At 43.8% G+C, this 17880-nt stretch overlaps 1 long non-coding RNA gene across 1 annotated transcript in view; it reads right to left on the minus strand.

Moving 5' to 3' along the window:
- Positions 1 to 2333: 2333 nt before the first annotated feature.
- LOC144753458 (uncharacterized) overlaps positions 2334 to 17880 on the minus strand; it is an 85727-nt gene continuing 70180 nt past the window's right edge. Inside the window, exon 2 of the long non-coding RNA XR_013594367.1 lies at positions 2334 to 3125. This is a non-coding gene — a long non-coding RNA (uncharacterized LOC144753458). The remainder of the gene's footprint in view (positions 3126 to 17880) is intronic.

The raw sequence follows: 17880 nt of genomic DNA on the forward strand, positions 1-17880 counted from the left end.
AATTCTGGAAATGTAATCTTGTTTTTAAAAGAATTGTTTGCTAGAGAAGGTTCTCCCGAAATGATAATCTCTGATAATGGAGTACAAATCAAATATTCTGAGATTCAAGAATTCTTTAAAGATTGTGGTGTCAAACATATCACAACTGCTTTGTATGAACCACAAGGGAATGGACAGGTTGAGAGGTACAACAGAGTTCTCAAACAAGATATTCTTTGGGCCCAGACTTTTGGTAATTTATGGAGAGAGAAATTGAGGGAGAGACTTTGGTTGTATCGGATCACACCTCATACCACTACTGAAATTTCACCTTTCCAGTTGTTGAGGGGTAGAGATCCCATTTCCAAATTATGTCCTTGGTGGTTCAAAAAGAGTACTGTCTCTCATAAAACTATGCCTGATATTTCTGATGTTGGCCAAAAGATTGAAATTAAACAACACAAGATCAAGAATGATTATGATATGCGAATGAAAGTTAAAACACCCGAGTTTAAATGTGGTGATTGGATAAGAATTCGAAAACCTGGTTTTATTGCTAAAAGTGATGTAAAGTTTGGTAAGCCTATCAAAATTGTTAAAGTAAATCGTAACTGTGTGGTCACACAAGATGGTAAAGTTTGGAATGTCCGACGTGTTTCTAAATGTATACCTTTATGCCATTGATTTTCTTAAGGGGGGAAATGTGTTATATTTTGTATTTTAATCTCTTGCATTTCCTTTTTTAAATTACCTTATTGTACTTCCCCTTTAAACCTCTATCCTTTAGTTCTGTGCACATGCACCTGTAAGTAGATTCCATTTAGAATTGTTTATATGTAAATGTGTAGTATTGGCAGATACCTGCTGGGAACTGAAGAAGTGAGTACTGAGCTGTTTCTATTAAATCAGTACCAACTATAACCTGGATTATTTGATTAATTTACAACAAACTACATGCCCACAGGGCAGGGTGCATGTTATTTGAAAAGTAGGACATGTATTCTTAAGTTTTACATATCCTGGCAGGGAAAGCAACTCAAAAGTCTTTTTTCACAGCAACAAAGCTGTCTTATCCATAGCAAAGCACTCAGTTCCCTTTTCACCCTTTATAATACAAATCTTATGTTTGGTAATAGGTACAACCATGTTTCATAGACTCACTTTAATAGGAGTTTAACATCTGATCTGATGGTCCAGTTGGATTTGAAATTACTATTTTAAAGATTCACTTTTACAAACATAATAAAGAGAAAGGAGTTGGGGCAGTTACATGTCAGCAAGGTTAGGCCGTTATAAAATATAAAATCAACAGGTGCCAGTGCTGACCTTATTTCAACAAATTATGAATTTACATTTGTGATCATGCAATTAAATTATCCAACTTTCCACCAGTGAGTGAGCTGACTTCATGTAAAGTCATGTCCCAAATCCCCATCAGTGTATATCTATAGCTAGGCAATGAAAAGTATCGCTATGACATTGTAGCATTAAAATGAAGTTAGGTCCTTATACATTCTACTGGTCAACATTAAAACCTTCAGATTACCTCTCACGTCAAGATGCAGAATTCGGGATGCAGTATCACACATTCCAACTTTACTACAGATCCCATAATGCCTTTTACAAAATTTGGGACATGACTTCACATCAACTCAGCACCCCATTGGTGGAAAGTTGAATGTCAAACATTACGACGTGAGAGGTCATTTTAAGGTTTCAAGGACAACCAGCAGAGTGGACTACGACTTAACAGCATTTGGAAGCTAACCAAAGCAACCAGGCAAAAGACCGACCTACATTGGACAAGTAAGCTTCAGCTCTGGCTTTCTCCTTTTGCACTAGAGGTGCCATCATCCCACACAGCGGAGTGCACAGGTTTACTATAGTGTTAAAAACCGGCACGAAGTTCCCTGAAACTAGCCTTACTGATACTTCAGCCTGATGGTTACTGTGTTGCTGATCCAGTGCTGCTCTCCAACAACCCTCAATATTTATTTCACTTAATCAGGAGCAATCACTTTTACTCATCAGTGGGGCTCATAACACTGCGAGTCATACATTCTCACACATACACACATACTACTACTCCTGAATCAGTGACAAAGAAATCCAGCTGCTGGTTAGCGGGGTACCTAGGCTTCTATTATATACATTATATACATTTATGGAAATTCTTTACACATGCTAATCCGTTACTTGGATAACTCTACACTAAGGTACTCCACTATTTGGTCACTAGATCATCTAGTAGAAGTTAGTTGATAGAGACTAAGACCAGCTTAATCATAGTAATCCTATAACTTTAGCATTTCAATCAATCATAACATTTTAATAAAATAAAACCACAACTCAAGTTTAAAATTTTAAAATTTTAATTTATCTACTTCATTTAAGGAAACAGAACTTTAGTTTATTTAGACAAGCAAGAATTAAGCATTTTATTTAGTACATGTTAAAAGAAAAATGAAATTTAGAATTCATATTACCAAGTTCTGTTACAAGAAAATAACAGAGTTGCAGGAGTCTCAATTTGCCTCTCAACGCCTCTTTTCCAAAACAAAATCTCTGCATCCGATCATCTTCATTGCTCCAAAAATATTTCAAAGTCTCTAGCACCATAAAATAGTTCAAACTGACAGCATGTTGTGGTGCAAAATAAATCCAAGGAGCAAGCTTTCTTCACCCTTTCGAACAAGCTCTTTTATACCCTTTTTCTCTGACTATCTAACTTAAATTGAAACTTTTAAGGTCCAGAGTTAATTCTGATTGGTCCATTAGAGGGATGGTTATGATCACCTCATCCATTCCTCGCCCAAACCATTTTTCCAAAATGCGTAGTCATCCTTAACAGGTTCTCATGGTAGTCATCTCCGTTTATGCTTGTCATTCACCTTTTGTTACATGTTTAGCAATTCTCTTCCATTAAATGGTTCCTTTTCCACAGTCTTAGATGCAAACATCCTTTGGCACACTTCCACACCCTAGGCCAAGCTGACCTTGACAACACTTTGCTCTGTGTACCAGTCATTCTGCTTACTCTGCTTTTCATTTATGCGCATGCGTAGAGGCTCTTTCTCTTAGGCCAATGTTAATGCCTTAGTCAGCAGCTATTTTCAACAACCAGGCCGCATAGGTCTCAATGAGAACTAGTGTCAAAACAAACACAGCAAACGTTAGATTTAGAATTATAGTTTTTCTGTTAATCTCCTACCATTCTAATATCACTTATTAGTAGTGACATATAGCTTTATTTTACTTACCAAGTGCATTTATTTTTCCCTTTCCACAATAAATACATACTCCTTTAATGAAGCAAAAACATACATGCTTTTTCTGTATTATAGCACTATATTATTATGACTCGTTCACAATTATTGGTAGATTAATTTTGCAAATGGCAATTAGTTTCCCACGTGTAATATAAAATGTCTAAGTGCGTTTTGTTGATTAATTTTCATGCATCACCCCATTAATTCAGTTATTGTTATACAACATTAATTTCACAGAGGGTACACAACATGTTTTGTCTTTCCCCTGCTCCATCAGTGCCAACACTGAAAGAATGCTAAAATACTTTGGGGCAGATTTGCAAGCCCCTTGCACAACTTATGTGGCATTTTTAACATGGGAAACGTGACGCAAAAGTGGCGCATGGGGCTTGTAAGTCTGCCCCTTTGTTGCGAAACTAATGCTTCTGTAAGTGTTACAAGTCTGCCAGGGCAACATGGTTGCAGTGTGGATGCCATGGACAGCCGCCTCTATTATCTCCAGTCAGCAAGCATAGTACATTGATTAAGGGAGCCCATGCCCCTATCCCAGTCCACTCACAACTTGGTAGTTCAAACCACACACCTGTGTTTTCATCCGATTTGGAACTACTCGCATCTCTCCACTATGGCAAGTTATAAGCTTTGATTTCCCTTTCACACATCCATCCGCTTACATTTTGCAGGTCTTACTAATCAACTGAAAGGATAAAGATACATAAAGTGCGGAACCACAAAGGAAACAGCGACTTCAGCTGTTTCATGAACCAAATGAGTCCAATTAAGCCAGCATTTTTCAGACAACTTGTGCCTTCTCTTTAACATGGGAAATGTGTTCTAATTGACTATTGTGTCACTGTTTATTTTTCCTCCCAGCTTCATCCAGAGCTGAAATATAGATGTGGAAATGGATAAGTTGAGAACTGCACGATTGAAGTGAATATAAGTGTATTAAAGAAGCACAAACTGTGATTGACTCGAAGCCCACCATGTAAATAAATCAGAACACTGAATGTGTCCCCTATATTTTTGTCTTAATGTGGTGTCCAGCAGGAGAACCCATAAACATATTGAAGGGTTACAGCAGTGTTAAGAACCAGGGAGTGCATTAAAAGGACATCATTGGCTCATAAGGAACACTCAAGTTGAACATTGCTTAACATTGAACCCTGTTAATAACCTGTTCGAACACATACTGAACTCGTGCACTCTGGTTACAGCCCAATAGGAAGGAGCTTTCATTAATAGTGAAGTGACATAGGCCTCCTTTGGGCGTTGAATTTCAGAACTGAGACATATTGTTTTTTGACATTCACTTATAAGGATTTTTAGTGGCATGTGTTAATTCAATGGGATAATGTGAAGTTATGTTATATGTAATGTGGCCTATCATCATCAAAAAATGCTGATGTAATGTAAAAAAAAATTGTTTGTTGTTCTACTGTTATGCCTACTTTAAAAAATAATCACTAAGAAGTGCTGTATATACTATGATGAAAATAAATGGTGATCACAGTAATTTAACTGTGTGACCATGAATGTAAGTGCATAAATTGTTGAAGTAAGGTCAGTACTGACACATGTTGATTTGATACTTTTAGAAACTTGGCATTTTCCTTCGTTAAGCCTTCCAGTAGCCCTTTCAGAGTTAATCCCCAACTGTCACCTGCCATCCTGCTGGGGGTGTGAATGGCATCTAAGAAGGTTGACAAAATGGCATTGGCTGGAACTGACAGAATGACCTGCAGGGTGTGCCAATAAACTGAAGGGGCACCCACCGTCAGAGATTATATATAATTAACAACTAGGCATGCCCCGGATATTCTCCAAGAACCCAGAGTAGCGCGAATCCCAGTGGGAGAGAAAACTTGTTCCAGAACTAGTTTCCAAGGGGAGCTTGTATTTTCTTAGACATACCTCATGGGTGTGCCTAGAGCTCTGACCAAGAGAAGAAGGTTCTGCTTTTTTGGATTTGGCAAAGCAATGCACTGTGGGATTGTTTAGCGTCAATCCCCTAGGAAATGATGTCAAAGTGTGAAGAATTGCCCCAGGGAACCTTTCCCTACTGGACAGGGAGTGTACCCCGCCAACAAGCTGGTGCAGGGCATTCAATTGGTACCCCTAGATGATACCTTCTCCACAACACTGCTAGACCTGATGAAGACTGAAGAAGGACCCACTAGCTGAGACCTTTGGACTTGAGAAACAGCACAACACTTACTGTAACATGTAAAAAGAAACCCCAAGGGCTGGACATCCAAGGACTAGTTGGCTAGCCTCCAGAGACATGAAAGCTACAAGAAGCCAACCTTACTGAAGTGCACATTTGACCAGTTCAAAATGGACTTGCCCTGGCCCCTGCTGGTGACTTCCCTTGGAGTCAGTTCTTACTCCAAGTTTTGTTCCTAAGGTCCTAGGGCCCTTGGATAAGTGTTAGAGTGTACTTCTCCTGCCTAACCTTAAAAGTTGAGACTTGAAACCTTTTTCAAAGATTTTTGCCAAAATCACCAGAGGTCACCACTGGAAGTCCGTCACGGCACAGCCTCTGACTTCGCACTGCCGGTTGGATTCAACTTGCTGGTTTGCCCCGCTGAAAGGATCCTGACGTCCAAAAATGTTTTTAAGGCCAAAGGTTGAAATTTTCACTTGGCAAAGGTGCCAGTATTATCCACCCAGTGAGGTTCCTTCCTTGGCATCAATTTTGACTTTCTTCCTGTCACAGCATTCCCACCAAATGTCAACACCTTCACTAGGACTTTGACCAGTGGATATCCAGCCTCATGGAACCTATCTTGGCCACATCTAGCTGTTATTACCTCCAGAGGATTTTCAACTTATGTTCCAGAGACTAAGTCAGAAAGTAAAACGTTTGACTGGACCAAACTGGTCCCACTATCCAACCTGTGTTCCATCGCAGTTGCCCTTAAATTTTGACTTTGATCTGGTCTAGCATGACCCTTTTGACTTTGACCTGGTCTAGCGTGACCAAATACCCGAGGTTGGTGCTATACGTTTTTGGGCACTCGACACCTCTAACACTTTGAAAAATCATATCTCCGGTTCCTTGCGTCTAATTTGTGTTGCTTTTGTGTCTATTTTCTCATTACAATTTTGTTTTATTTTTCTAAATTGGAATGTTTTTTTTTTTTATTAAACAATTTTATTAAAGGTAAGGCACAGAGTCATCATTACAATATCACAGTGTAGTCCAAAGTTCATACACAACAGTACATCAGCATTTGCATGCTATAAATAAAAATGAGTTGAAGTGTCACTGATTCGAGTTCTTCTCATCGCCATATCTGCTGTTGGAGAAGTACACATTTCCCACCTAAAGGCATTTCACCCTCCCCATTTTAGTCCCACTTCTTAGGGCAGCCCCTTTGCTTATAGGCCTCTTTCTCTGCAATCATGCATCTATCCATCTCTGCCACCCATCCAATCATCAGTGGCCATTTGTTGGATCCCCAGAGCATTGCTATAGCTCACTTCACCAGCAAGTATCCCAATGCCACCCATTGTTGCTCCATGTCTGTCAAGTCAGCGGTCTCCCATATATTCAGAATCCCCAATAGCGGCGATAATTGAATGTGTTTACCCAATGTGTCTTTCATTTTTTTGGGTTGCCCTTTCCCACAGGGGACTTATATGGGGACAGTCCTACAGGATATGATAAAAAGTACTGTTTTGGCCGCAGCCCCTAAGGCACAACGCATCCACACGGCTACCTATTTTGCCCAAGAGTACTCCTGAGAGATAGGACCTGTGGAGTATTTTTAATTATATTAGGCGGAAGCGGTGATTTATTGCTGTTTCCGTCGAGGACATTAGTGCTGTCTGCCAGTCCTCGTCTTCCAGTAACCCTACGTCTGTTTACCAGCTGCCTCGAAGTGTCTGACAGGAGTCAGGTAAGTTATTGCAGAGTTTACGGTAGGTGCAGGAGATAGCTTTAGTCAAGAGTGGTACAGTGAGAAAGCGGTCCTCTAGGGGGGAAGAGTCTGACAAGGAGGGGATGTCTGGAACGCTTGTTAGAATAGTGTATCGGATCTGTAAGTATCGTAAAACCTCTCCTTGTGCGAGAGCATATTTAGTTTGTAATTCCTTAAAGGTGAGAAGTTTCCCCTTGCTGGCCAAGTCCCCTATATTTTGTGATGCCAATGATGTCCCACTTGTCAAACCCTATGTGGAAGCAAAGTGATCCCAACCGCTCAGATGACCACAACGGTGTGGCTTTTAGGAATTTATCCACCCAACCCAGGCGTTTAGTGGCTTTGTGCCGAATGGCCACAGTTTGTGACATAGGCCCTAAATAGCAGCCTCTTTGAGCCTTGCTGTAAAGAGCACCCAAATAACCCTCTCTGTTTGGTATTGTTTTAGGTGGAAAGACGGGTTAGTTGGGATCCATAGATCCAGTGATTGATGGCCACCAGCTGTGAGGCTGAGTAATAGAGGCGTAGATCTGGAAGGGCAATCCCCCTGTGATACCAACCCTTTGTGAGCTTCTGGAGGGCGATACGGGGCGCCTTCCCGTCCCATAGCAAGATACGGAGTTCCCCTTCTATGGTGGTGAAATAATTGTCAGCTATAGGTAATGGGCAGTTTTGAAGTACATATTAAAATCGAGAAAGCGCAACCATTTTAAATAGGGCCGACCTACCCAGGAGGGACAGGGGCAGCGACCTCCAGTGCTTAACATCTTCTTGTAGCCGCTTAAGGGGGCCCAGAAGATTATGTTCATAGAACAATTTGAGGTCGGGTGGAATAAAAATGCCTTACAACCTTCAGTGGCCAGTTCTATCGTGTATCCACGAGGTAGGCGAGGTGTGGGGCCATGTAGTACGTACAACACAAATTTCAATCCAATTAATAGTGTACCCTGCATATTTGCCAAAGTTAGTGATGACATTAAGTACACTGTTAATGGAGGCTCGGGGGAACGCTAGGTATATGTCATCAGCGCAAAGTGATATTTTGTCCTCTCTATCTTCGCTCCATCGCAGTCCCCAAATAGAAACAGCTCGCCCTATCCAGTGGGCTACTGGATCAAGGGTCATCGCAAATAATAAAGGGGGACAGGTGACAGCCTTGCCTGGTCCCTCTCTGTAAGGTGAACGTGCAGGATGTGTGATTGTTCACTCTGACCTGAGCCAATAATTCAGTGAACAGCAATGCCACCCATTGTTGAAATCCTGGGCCAAAGCCAAACCTCGCCAAGACCTCAAAAAGATAGGGCCACTCTGTCTAGTTGAACACCATAGTGGCGTCTAAGGACAGTATAACTGCAGATAGAGCTGTCTGACTAGGACATTGTGGACGAATATTAAGGGCGGTATTTCGACCCGGTACAAATCCTGATTGGTCTTCATGGACCAGAGACGGGGGGACTGCAATTAGCCGGGATGTAAGAAGTTTGGCCAACACCTTGGCCTCTGAACTGATTAAAGAGATGGGCCTATATGAGCCACAGTTAACCGCTGATTTACCCGGTTTGTGGATGACGACTATAGAGGCAAGCCGTTGGTCCAAGGGAAGGGTATCCCGCTCCCGACTCTCGTCATCCATGTTTTTAGGTGGGGAGCCACTTTAAGAGCCATCCCCTTGAGGAATTCAATGTGGATCCCATTAGGTCTCATCGCTTTCCTATAATTAATAGCAAAGATAGCTTTATAGATTTCTTCTGCTGTTATGTCTGCGTCTAGGGCGTCCCTGTTGGTGTATGTGAGTGTTGGCAGATTCATTTCCTCCAAGAGCTGACGGGAGTCTTCGGAAGAGGATGTATTCCTAGTTATATACGGCCTCCAGGTGATTTGCAAATGTCTCTGTTACATCCCGAGGGTCTGTTACCCGTCTCACATCCTCAAGTAAGATTTCAGGAACCCACCGAGCCTCCTGATCTCGTCTTTCCAGCCATGCCAGCATCTTGCTGCCATGTTCCCCAAGCTCGTAAACTCTGTGGCATATAAGTAAGTAAGTAAGTATTGGCCTTTTACAGTGCGAACTAAGCCCAAGGCCGTCAAGGCGCTAATGCAACTGAAAGGAGGCTGTGGACTAGACAACATGCTTATACTGAAATATGTGAGAAAAGCCAGGTTTTTCAGCTCCTACGGAGGATGGAGTGAGAAGATTGACCAGATAGCTCTTCTGGAAGGGAGTTCCACAGCCTTGCCGCGGTCAATGAGAAGGCTCTACCTCCCCACCTGGATTTTCTAAACTCGGGGTGTGCTAACAGATTGTTATTGGGGGAGTGGAGAGGCCTGCTAGGGACATATCGCTGAAACATCGACTTGATGCCCTCAGGACCTAGGCCATAGTAGGCCTTATGAGTCAGGCAGAGGGACTTGAAAAGGTTCCTTTGATCAAGAGGCAACCAATGCAGTGACCTGATTGCGGCAGTGACTGGATGAAATTTTGGAAGATGCATCACCAGTCTATCCGCAGCCCTCTGCACCAGATGCAAACGTTGCACAAGACCCTTGTTAATGCCCAAATATAGAGCATTACAATAGTCCAATCTGGACGTTATCAATACTACCACAGCCTGCTTGCGTGCTTCAATGGAGAGAAAGTGAACAATTTTTCGTAGGACCCTAATAATGCCAAAACAGGTAGAGATGGTCTTACTAACCTGGTGCTCCATGGAAAGGGATTTGTCATCAATGAAACCTAGGTTATTTCCATGAGAAACCGGACAGGGGCAGGCACCTAGGCTAGCAGGCCACCAATCCGTAGACCAGATGTCCTTATTACTACCAAAGACAAGTACTTCTGTCTTGTCTTCGTTTAGTTTCATGTAATTTTCCACCATCCAGGAGGAAACGGCCTGCATACAGAGTTTAAAGTTAAGGGCAGAGTCCTTGATGTTATGGGATATGGAGACCATAATTTGGGTGTCGTCCGCATAGGACAACACTTCCAGCCCAAATGATCTAACAACCTTTGCCAAGGGTGCCACATAAATGTCAAAAAGTATTGGGCTCAGGGAAGAGCCCTGAGGCACACCATATGACAAGGTTTTAAAAGCAGAGTAGAAAGGGCCAAATTTCACGTTTTGAGCCCTGTCACTAAGAAAGGAGGAAAGCAGCCTCAAAGCCGAGCCTCCGATCCCAATCTCCCTAAGGCGTTGAACCATCCTCTGGGGAGACAGGGTATCAAAGGCTGCAGTGAGGTCAAGGAGAATGAGCAGCCTGTGTGCCCTTCATCCACTTTAGTACGGATAGTATTGAAGACGGTGGTAAGTGCGGTTTCCTTACTGTGATGGCTTCTAAATCCGTGCTGAGAAGCATCAGGCAAAGAATGATCATTAAGAAAAGTACTAAGATGAGCGTTAAAATGGGTCTCCAACATCTTAGCCGGGACCGGCAAGAGAGAAATCTGTCGAAAGTTTTTCAATTCTCCCAGGTCTGAGGAAGGCTTTTTTAACAATGGCTTCACGAACGCCATCTTCCATAAGGTGGGGTACAGCCCTTCAGAGATGGCCATATTGAGAACAGCCGTAAGGTGTGGAAGAATGACTCCTCATGTCTGGGCCTTTTCACGTGCTAGGGCTTTGTATTCTAGTTGTTTTTTCCAGAGTTTGTGTACTGTTGCTTCAGTGGGAGAGGTGTTATATTCCGTCTCGAGGAGGAGCAAGTCACTCTCCATTTCGGTCAGCTGTTTGCTGTGGTTTTGGATGTATCCCAACCTTCAAAGCCAGGGCACGTCCCTTGATTACTGCATTATAAGCCTCCCATATAATATTTGCCGAGTCGACGGGGCCAATATTTTCGGTGAAGTAATGATCTGTGTGTTCAGCAAGGTCGTCTTTGATATCTGGAAGTGTAAGAAGCCACTGGTTGATTATTATGGGGCCTCGGGCGAACCGTCGGTGAAAATTCAGTTCAACCCTGAGGGGGAAATGGTCGGAGATGCCTTTCGGGAGCCCTTGAGGGTGTTGGAAATTACCTATGTCTGTGAGGGACGTAAGGAAACAGTCAATGCGGGACATACTTTTATGTGCATTGGAGTAGTGTGTGAAATTAATTATATCGGGATTCAGCGTATGCCATATGTCAGTAAGTCCCATTCGTTAGGTTTTAGTGTTGTTCCTATATTCCCAATAGGCTCTGTGCATTGGAATAATATACACTATAGATTTGACATAGGACTGAAGTCAGAATGTCTCTAACGAGTATATTAAACTTAATTGTGTGTGTGCCAGCAAACTCAGAGGTCACTAGAAACTTTCTCGAATAAACAAGAAGGGATTAGTCTCTGACAACCGCATAAACATGACAACTTTGTTTCCCCTAGAACCGGAAAAATATCTTCAGAGTTGTGGAAACAATACATAACTTTTTCACTCAGTCAATCGTGCATGCTTCGTTTCTACGGAGTTGCGTAGAAATAGTGAGACAGGCATTTTCAATAAAAGGGTTTATTGAACAGTCTTATTTCTCATGCAAGAGATATGAACTGCTACAATTGTTAGACAAAATGTGAAATATACTGCATACAGCGAAAACAGTAATATAAAATAATACTGTAATAGCATTGTCTGTTGCTATGACATATATAAAAATACATACATAAATAACCTTGACTAAAATACTCAACTGGTGCTTCTAAAATACGCCTACCCCAGTGTACCTAAACTAGGTCTAGTATGAGGGAAGAAGTAGGTGCTGTTTCAGCGATAGTTTAGTTTGCCAAGAATTGCCAAAGGTTTCTTTAGGTTCTAATCAGCTCCATACCTTAGAATGATAGAGGTTGGTATCTCTTTCCCTGGACTCGATCTCCCAACACCCCACAAGGGGAATCAGAAACACTGGAGCTGGTTTCTCCACAGGAGGATGACAGCATCTAGTCAGTGCGTCAGCTGGAGATTTGGTTTCCTTAAGGACTTGCTGTGGTGAGCTGCATCGTGCAAGTAGGTAGTCGAACTGCACCGAACCACACCGTGCTTTGCCATAGCAAGTGAAGGTATATTTATATCTTGAAGGTGTTTAGGAATGCCAGTATCGACGTAAAGTCGGGGATGTGAACGTCATGAATGAACCCCTAAGGAATAGATGTTCATGCATAATAAATGAGTTCTTGGTGAAATCAATATCCAAGCAAGGGGAAGTCCCTAACGGCTTAAGAGTCTGGTTTTCCAAGAACTCGTTGTGATGTAGATGAATGGATGGAAGTAGCCATGCCTGTATTTGGGTAGCATGGGCTATGCCTAAATAACGACTGGATTTCTATGCCTATATAAGGGCAATGTGAAATGTACCTATATAAGGGCATGAATCGGGAGATGCATACTGAATCTAAATCGATACACAACAGGGTGAAGTCATCCATGTAAGTGCTACGACAGGGAGGTGGTTTTTGAGGGTGTCTGTCAAGCGTGTTGTCCATTGTCATGTTAAAGTCTCCTCCTAGTATAAGAGTACCAGGGGGGAGATCAATTAGTATCTTACCCAGGTCTTGTAATGCTGTCCTTCCCAGCATTGGTGGGAGAAAGGCCGAAATTACATTCAATGGATTGCACTCTCCGGTCGCCTCCAAAACAGCAAATCTTCCCTGGGGGTCGGCCCAAATACGGGTGGGTGTAAGGGCTAGATTCTTGCGAACGAGGATACCTGTACCTCGTGACGTAAACCCAGCATGGGCCACAAGTCTGTATCCCCATCTGTGCAGAGCTTTACAACTGTTACCCACCAGGTGAGTTTCCTGCAATAATATCAAGTCTGGCGTGTGTCGTTTAAGGTACTGCAGGGCCACTCCCCTCTTTATTTTATTTTACTTCCAATGCCATTAACATTCCATGTCAATATTGACAGCTTCTTGTCTTTAGAGTCTGCCATATCTGGTAAGTAGAAGAAGCAAGCGTGGAATGTAGGGCCAGTATTGGTGGCACAGATGTTGAGCCCCATGTCAAAGAGTGGTATTTGACCACAGTGTTAGCAAGACCTCCCCCGTTAAACGATGTTCATTTTAGTCCAATCGCCATGCATGCTTCATGGTAGCTTCGAGACTTTGAGGCATATGCTCGGTTCTGTCAGTACCGCCCAAAGTATAGAGTATAGCGAATCGTTGCTTGGAAGTCGCAAGTCCCGGAATCGGCAGATACAAACGTGACGAAGAGATGTGGGTAAAGCAATAGGATCCGATCGCCTGAGTCAATGTGCCCCATCCGAGTCTCCTCTGGATGTCGCTCTCTTGTAGCGGGAGAGGCCCGCTGGCTGTTGTTGGGGCCTCCATTGTTGCAGCCATCCGACTGCTTCCCTACTCGACGCAATCCTTCCAGCCAGTCCCAGGCCTCCTCCAGGATAGTAAAAACCAAGTCTTGCCATCAGAATCCACCCGTAGTTTGGCCGGGAAAAGCATGGATTATTTAATGTTTTTATCTCGGAGAGCATTTTAACCGCTATAAAACTGCATCGCTGTGCTTGAACTTTTGACTGTGAAGTCCGGGAAAAAGATAATGTTCGTATTGTTGATTTTCATCAGAGGTCCCGTCCGTGCATTCTGTAAGATTAAGTCTCTGGCTCGAAAATTGAAAACTCTTGCGATTATGGGCCTTGGAGGAGCCCCAGGTTTTGGACGCCCCCGGGGACCCTATGGGCCCATTCGATGGAGAAGTAGCTGGAGAGACATTTAGGTTGGAGTTGGTTGAGTACCTGGTCCCCCAAAAAGAGTTCAGCAGCCAGTCCTTCCATTCATTCAGGCACCCCAAGACTATGGATGTTATTCCGTCTCACCCTCTCTTCATAATCATCCAGGAGCTCTTCCATTCTTTTCTGCTGGCACTGGAGCTGAGGCACTTGTTGCTGAAGGGTAGAGGTGTCGTACATGAGGGCCGTCGTAGTTGTCTCAACTTCTTTGAACCTAGAGTCAATTCTTCAGATCTGCCCGTAGGAGGGTTACCTCTATACGTGTCTCCAAAGATGTCCTTACACCAGCTATGGCCTCCATAACGTCCTCCAGGGTGAGAGTTTTAGCTCGGGGGAGAGGTTGTGAGGTTTTGGGATCACCGCCTGATGCCATCTCAGTGTCCTCCCCCTGCTTGGTCCAGGCAAACTTTGCCAGTTGTTTTTGGGCTTGAGATTTGAGTCCTTTGTTGTTAGCCATGAGTCATATATCAGAGACAAAGGGGTGCAGCTATTTGGAGAAACACACCTGTAATTTCCGCGGCCTGCGTGGAGGAGAGGACTGCCCTCCGCTGGCCTGTTGGTGTTTCAGGTGCTTTCGCTGGGCTAGAAGGAAATTGAGTCCGCTTCGCTGTTGGGCCAAAGCTTCCAGTGTCCGGGACCCACCCGGCAACAATTCTGGGTGGGAACCCATTCTCCGCCAACACCAGGGCCCCCAGAGGACCAGCCGAGCCCCGGATCTATATTGTGTTCATTACAGCGGTAGCCAACTGAGGGTTCAAAGGAGGCCACAGGATATCAGGGACCGGTCCAGCATGCAGCACTCCTCGATGCGTCTGTGGGTGGAAGTCGAGGGTCTAACTTCTCCTGCAGTTGTTACAGCTGGTGAGGGTGCACTGCGCTCAGTTGTAGTATAATTGCTGTTAATAGGGCTCTCAGCTCAGGCCCCGTGTGTGCCGGGCCGTCTGGTCCTCACCCAGACCCACCACAGCACGCATCGTGTTCAGTGACTCACAGGAAAAATGTGGATCTGGTGTCAGCCATATGTATGTTGATGAGGAGGTGCCCTCGATAGTTTCTATAGGGGACAGATTCAGAGGAAGCGGTTGCTTGCCAGCTTCTCCGAGGGGTAGGCCGTGCGTCCGGGACCTAAATTTTGATGTTAGCCGACCCGCCCGCTCTTTGCACTGCAGGAACAACGGGGATTTCTCAAGCGCTCCTCCTCCCCTCTCGGCTCTCAAACAGCACCCTCTCACCTCGGCCTTCTGATCGCTTCAGGGAGATGCAGCAGGACACGGAGGGACTCGGAGGCCCCGTGGGCAGGCCCCATAGCCGGGGACCGCGATTTGGCTGGCCCTCCGGTCTGAGTTCAGTCCCCGGCAGGCTAAAGTTGCGCCTCCTTCCCACTGCCGTCCACAGCAGCGCCCGGTTAGTGCTTTACCAACGCCGCTACTAGGAGCCCCCCAGGGGGGTGTAGCAGCTCCTGGCAGCGTCTATTTCATCACCCAGGCCAGTGTGGTCATGTTCCGCAGGTCTCGATCGGGGCTGTCTCGTCTGCTAGTTCCCGGACATAATTTTGGGTCGCTCTGAGCGCTCCGAGTCAAGCGCTCTCACCGGCTCCAAGTTGGGCGGCCCACCATCTCAAGCGACACCTTCATGTTGGATTGGATTAGGGTGAGTTTCCCGATGTGATGGGTAAGTCTCCGGGTCGAAAAGTGGAGAAATAAAAGGATATTTTGGCGAGGGCTTCAGAGCCGCTTTAGAAAGCGATAATTCCCTACGGCAGCTAGCCATGCCCCCTGGAGTGGGATTTTTATTATGTTTTGTTTCTACTTTTTACTGTTTTGGTACCAATAGATTCTTTGCACAATTCTCCTATGTCAATACTTCCTGCTCTGTGCTACAGTTATCAATGGCTGAGATCAGATTTAAATTATTGAGACATAACTGGGCCTGGTAAGGAATACTGCCATTATTACTTGAAAAGGACTACTCTCCACTACAATAAATAATCCCCTTTATCACACTGTAACCTTGGAAATTTGTTTCTGAAAAGCAAAAAAGTTTAACATTTTGGTAAATAGCCATCAAAACTGACGTCGGTAATCCTTTGCACTTTTTGTACCTTAAAACAAACTGCCCTGATTGTAGTCCTTTTCAAGGCGCAGAGATAACCGCTGCACCTGTGCTCATCCCACATTGGATCCTGTCTTTCTTGTCACAAACAATAGTAATTCATTTGAAACAGAGGGTAATATGTATCATTACTTCACGCAATGCAGCAATGCACCTTGTAGTGCTGCATGAAAGGGCATAAATATGTCATATTTATCAAGACATGGTGCATTCCCACTCTTTGTCTGTGCTGGTGCACAAACTGCTGCCTATCACCAATGCAGGCAACCTTATATCATGGTGCAAGGGCGCCTGCATTTCAAACTGAATATTTTTTGTGCAGGGAAGAGACATTTTCCTGTATAAGAACAATCATCTGAGGCTTTTTCCTCTTTCTAAGTGTGCTGCAGAATGCATCACTAATAGTAAGAGGAACGAATGATGAGAAATAAATATATTTCTCTTCATTATGCCTCCCCAGGTAAGGAAGATCATTTTGAAACCTACCCAGGTTTATTATTAATGCTAAATCTTGGGTAGCCAAAATCTATGGATGGATGCTTGGGGACACCCATGCTACACCCATGGAACACCTCCCTGGGGCAGGGAAATGCAAATGAGCAACTTGCACTGCCTTGTGTTACTCCAGATTTACCAAGCCACGGAGGACCACCAAGGTGGGCTTGCATGGCTTGGTAAATATCATTATAGGTTTTGTATTGCCTTTGAGCTACCTTGCGTGTTGCAAGTGTGAACATTTGATAAATATGCCCCCGAATAACCACCCTTTGAAGCAAAAGCAAGAGGCCTCACCCAATCCAAAATTCACATAATCAGAATTTTTCCAGGGAGATGAGCAAATAATATTTTAACTTCATCTTCATTCTTCAAGAAAAAAAACCTCACAAAAACCTAAACATTATCATGTGTTCTATTTCCATATTTTATTTACGTAACTATATTATTGAATGCAGACTAGACTCTCACATAGGCATAAGAGAGCTACATAAAGGATAAAAATATGAACAAGTTGTCAGTGGAGTGCAATAATTTCATCATTACCATCTTGAATTTAAAAACTAACATTGATTTCGGTGTATCAGGGCACTTGAGGCAATTAGGGCACGTAATTGGTGGGTGCATGTGGCAGGGTTAGTCTATGTTTTGTAGCTATTGGTACTGGTACTGACTCTTCAATGAGGTTTTGTAGCTTAGCTGAGCCTGAGAAGAATAAAATCTTACCCTGGAACACAATTGAGAATTTGGAGGGGCCAGCAAACCCGAATGGCATGTTGTGTACTTTGAGAGACTGGCAGAGGGCCCTTCCTAATGCAACCTTCTCCTTTGAGTAGTCTTGCCGGATTTGATCCTAGAACCATTCCAAAGTATGTGCTGGGATTTCTTCATATGCGCTATTATGGCTTCAGAGTGGCGTTATCGGAGCGGCGTGAAGATCATGGCTCTGGGCGTCGAAGATGAGCTTGGATGGCCATTATGAGGTTTGCCCATTGATACTCTATGCGCCCTTTCTATCTCAAAGTTTTCATCAAATGTTATGTCTAGAGTGCGTGGAATCCCTGCCAGGAACACAACACAGTAGTTTGTGCCCTCTTCAGCCTTTTCAGGAAACCCAAAATCACGCATATTTCCTCTGTGGTTGCGGTCTTCAATTCAGATAGTTCTTTGGTGAGAAGTTTGACATTATTGTTTGCCACGTCAAGTCTTTTCTTTTCAAGCATTGAGGAGTCCTCCAGTGTACTAATCCTTGTTTCTGCTTCTGTTAGTCTGCCCACCATACTTTGGTAGTTGTTCCGTAGTGCTTGGTGATTGTGATGCATGGCATCTGTGTTTGCTTTTGTTTCTAGGGCTGACTCATGTGGCCCGAGGCGTGTAGTATCATCTCT

The sequence above is a fragment of the Lissotriton helveticus genome, chromosome 5_1, assembly GCF_964261635.1.
Source record: "Lissotriton helveticus chromosome 5_1, aLisHel1.1, whole genome shotgun sequence".
Classification (NCBI taxonomy): Eukaryota; Metazoa; Chordata; class Amphibia; order Caudata; family Salamandridae; genus Lissotriton; species Lissotriton helveticus.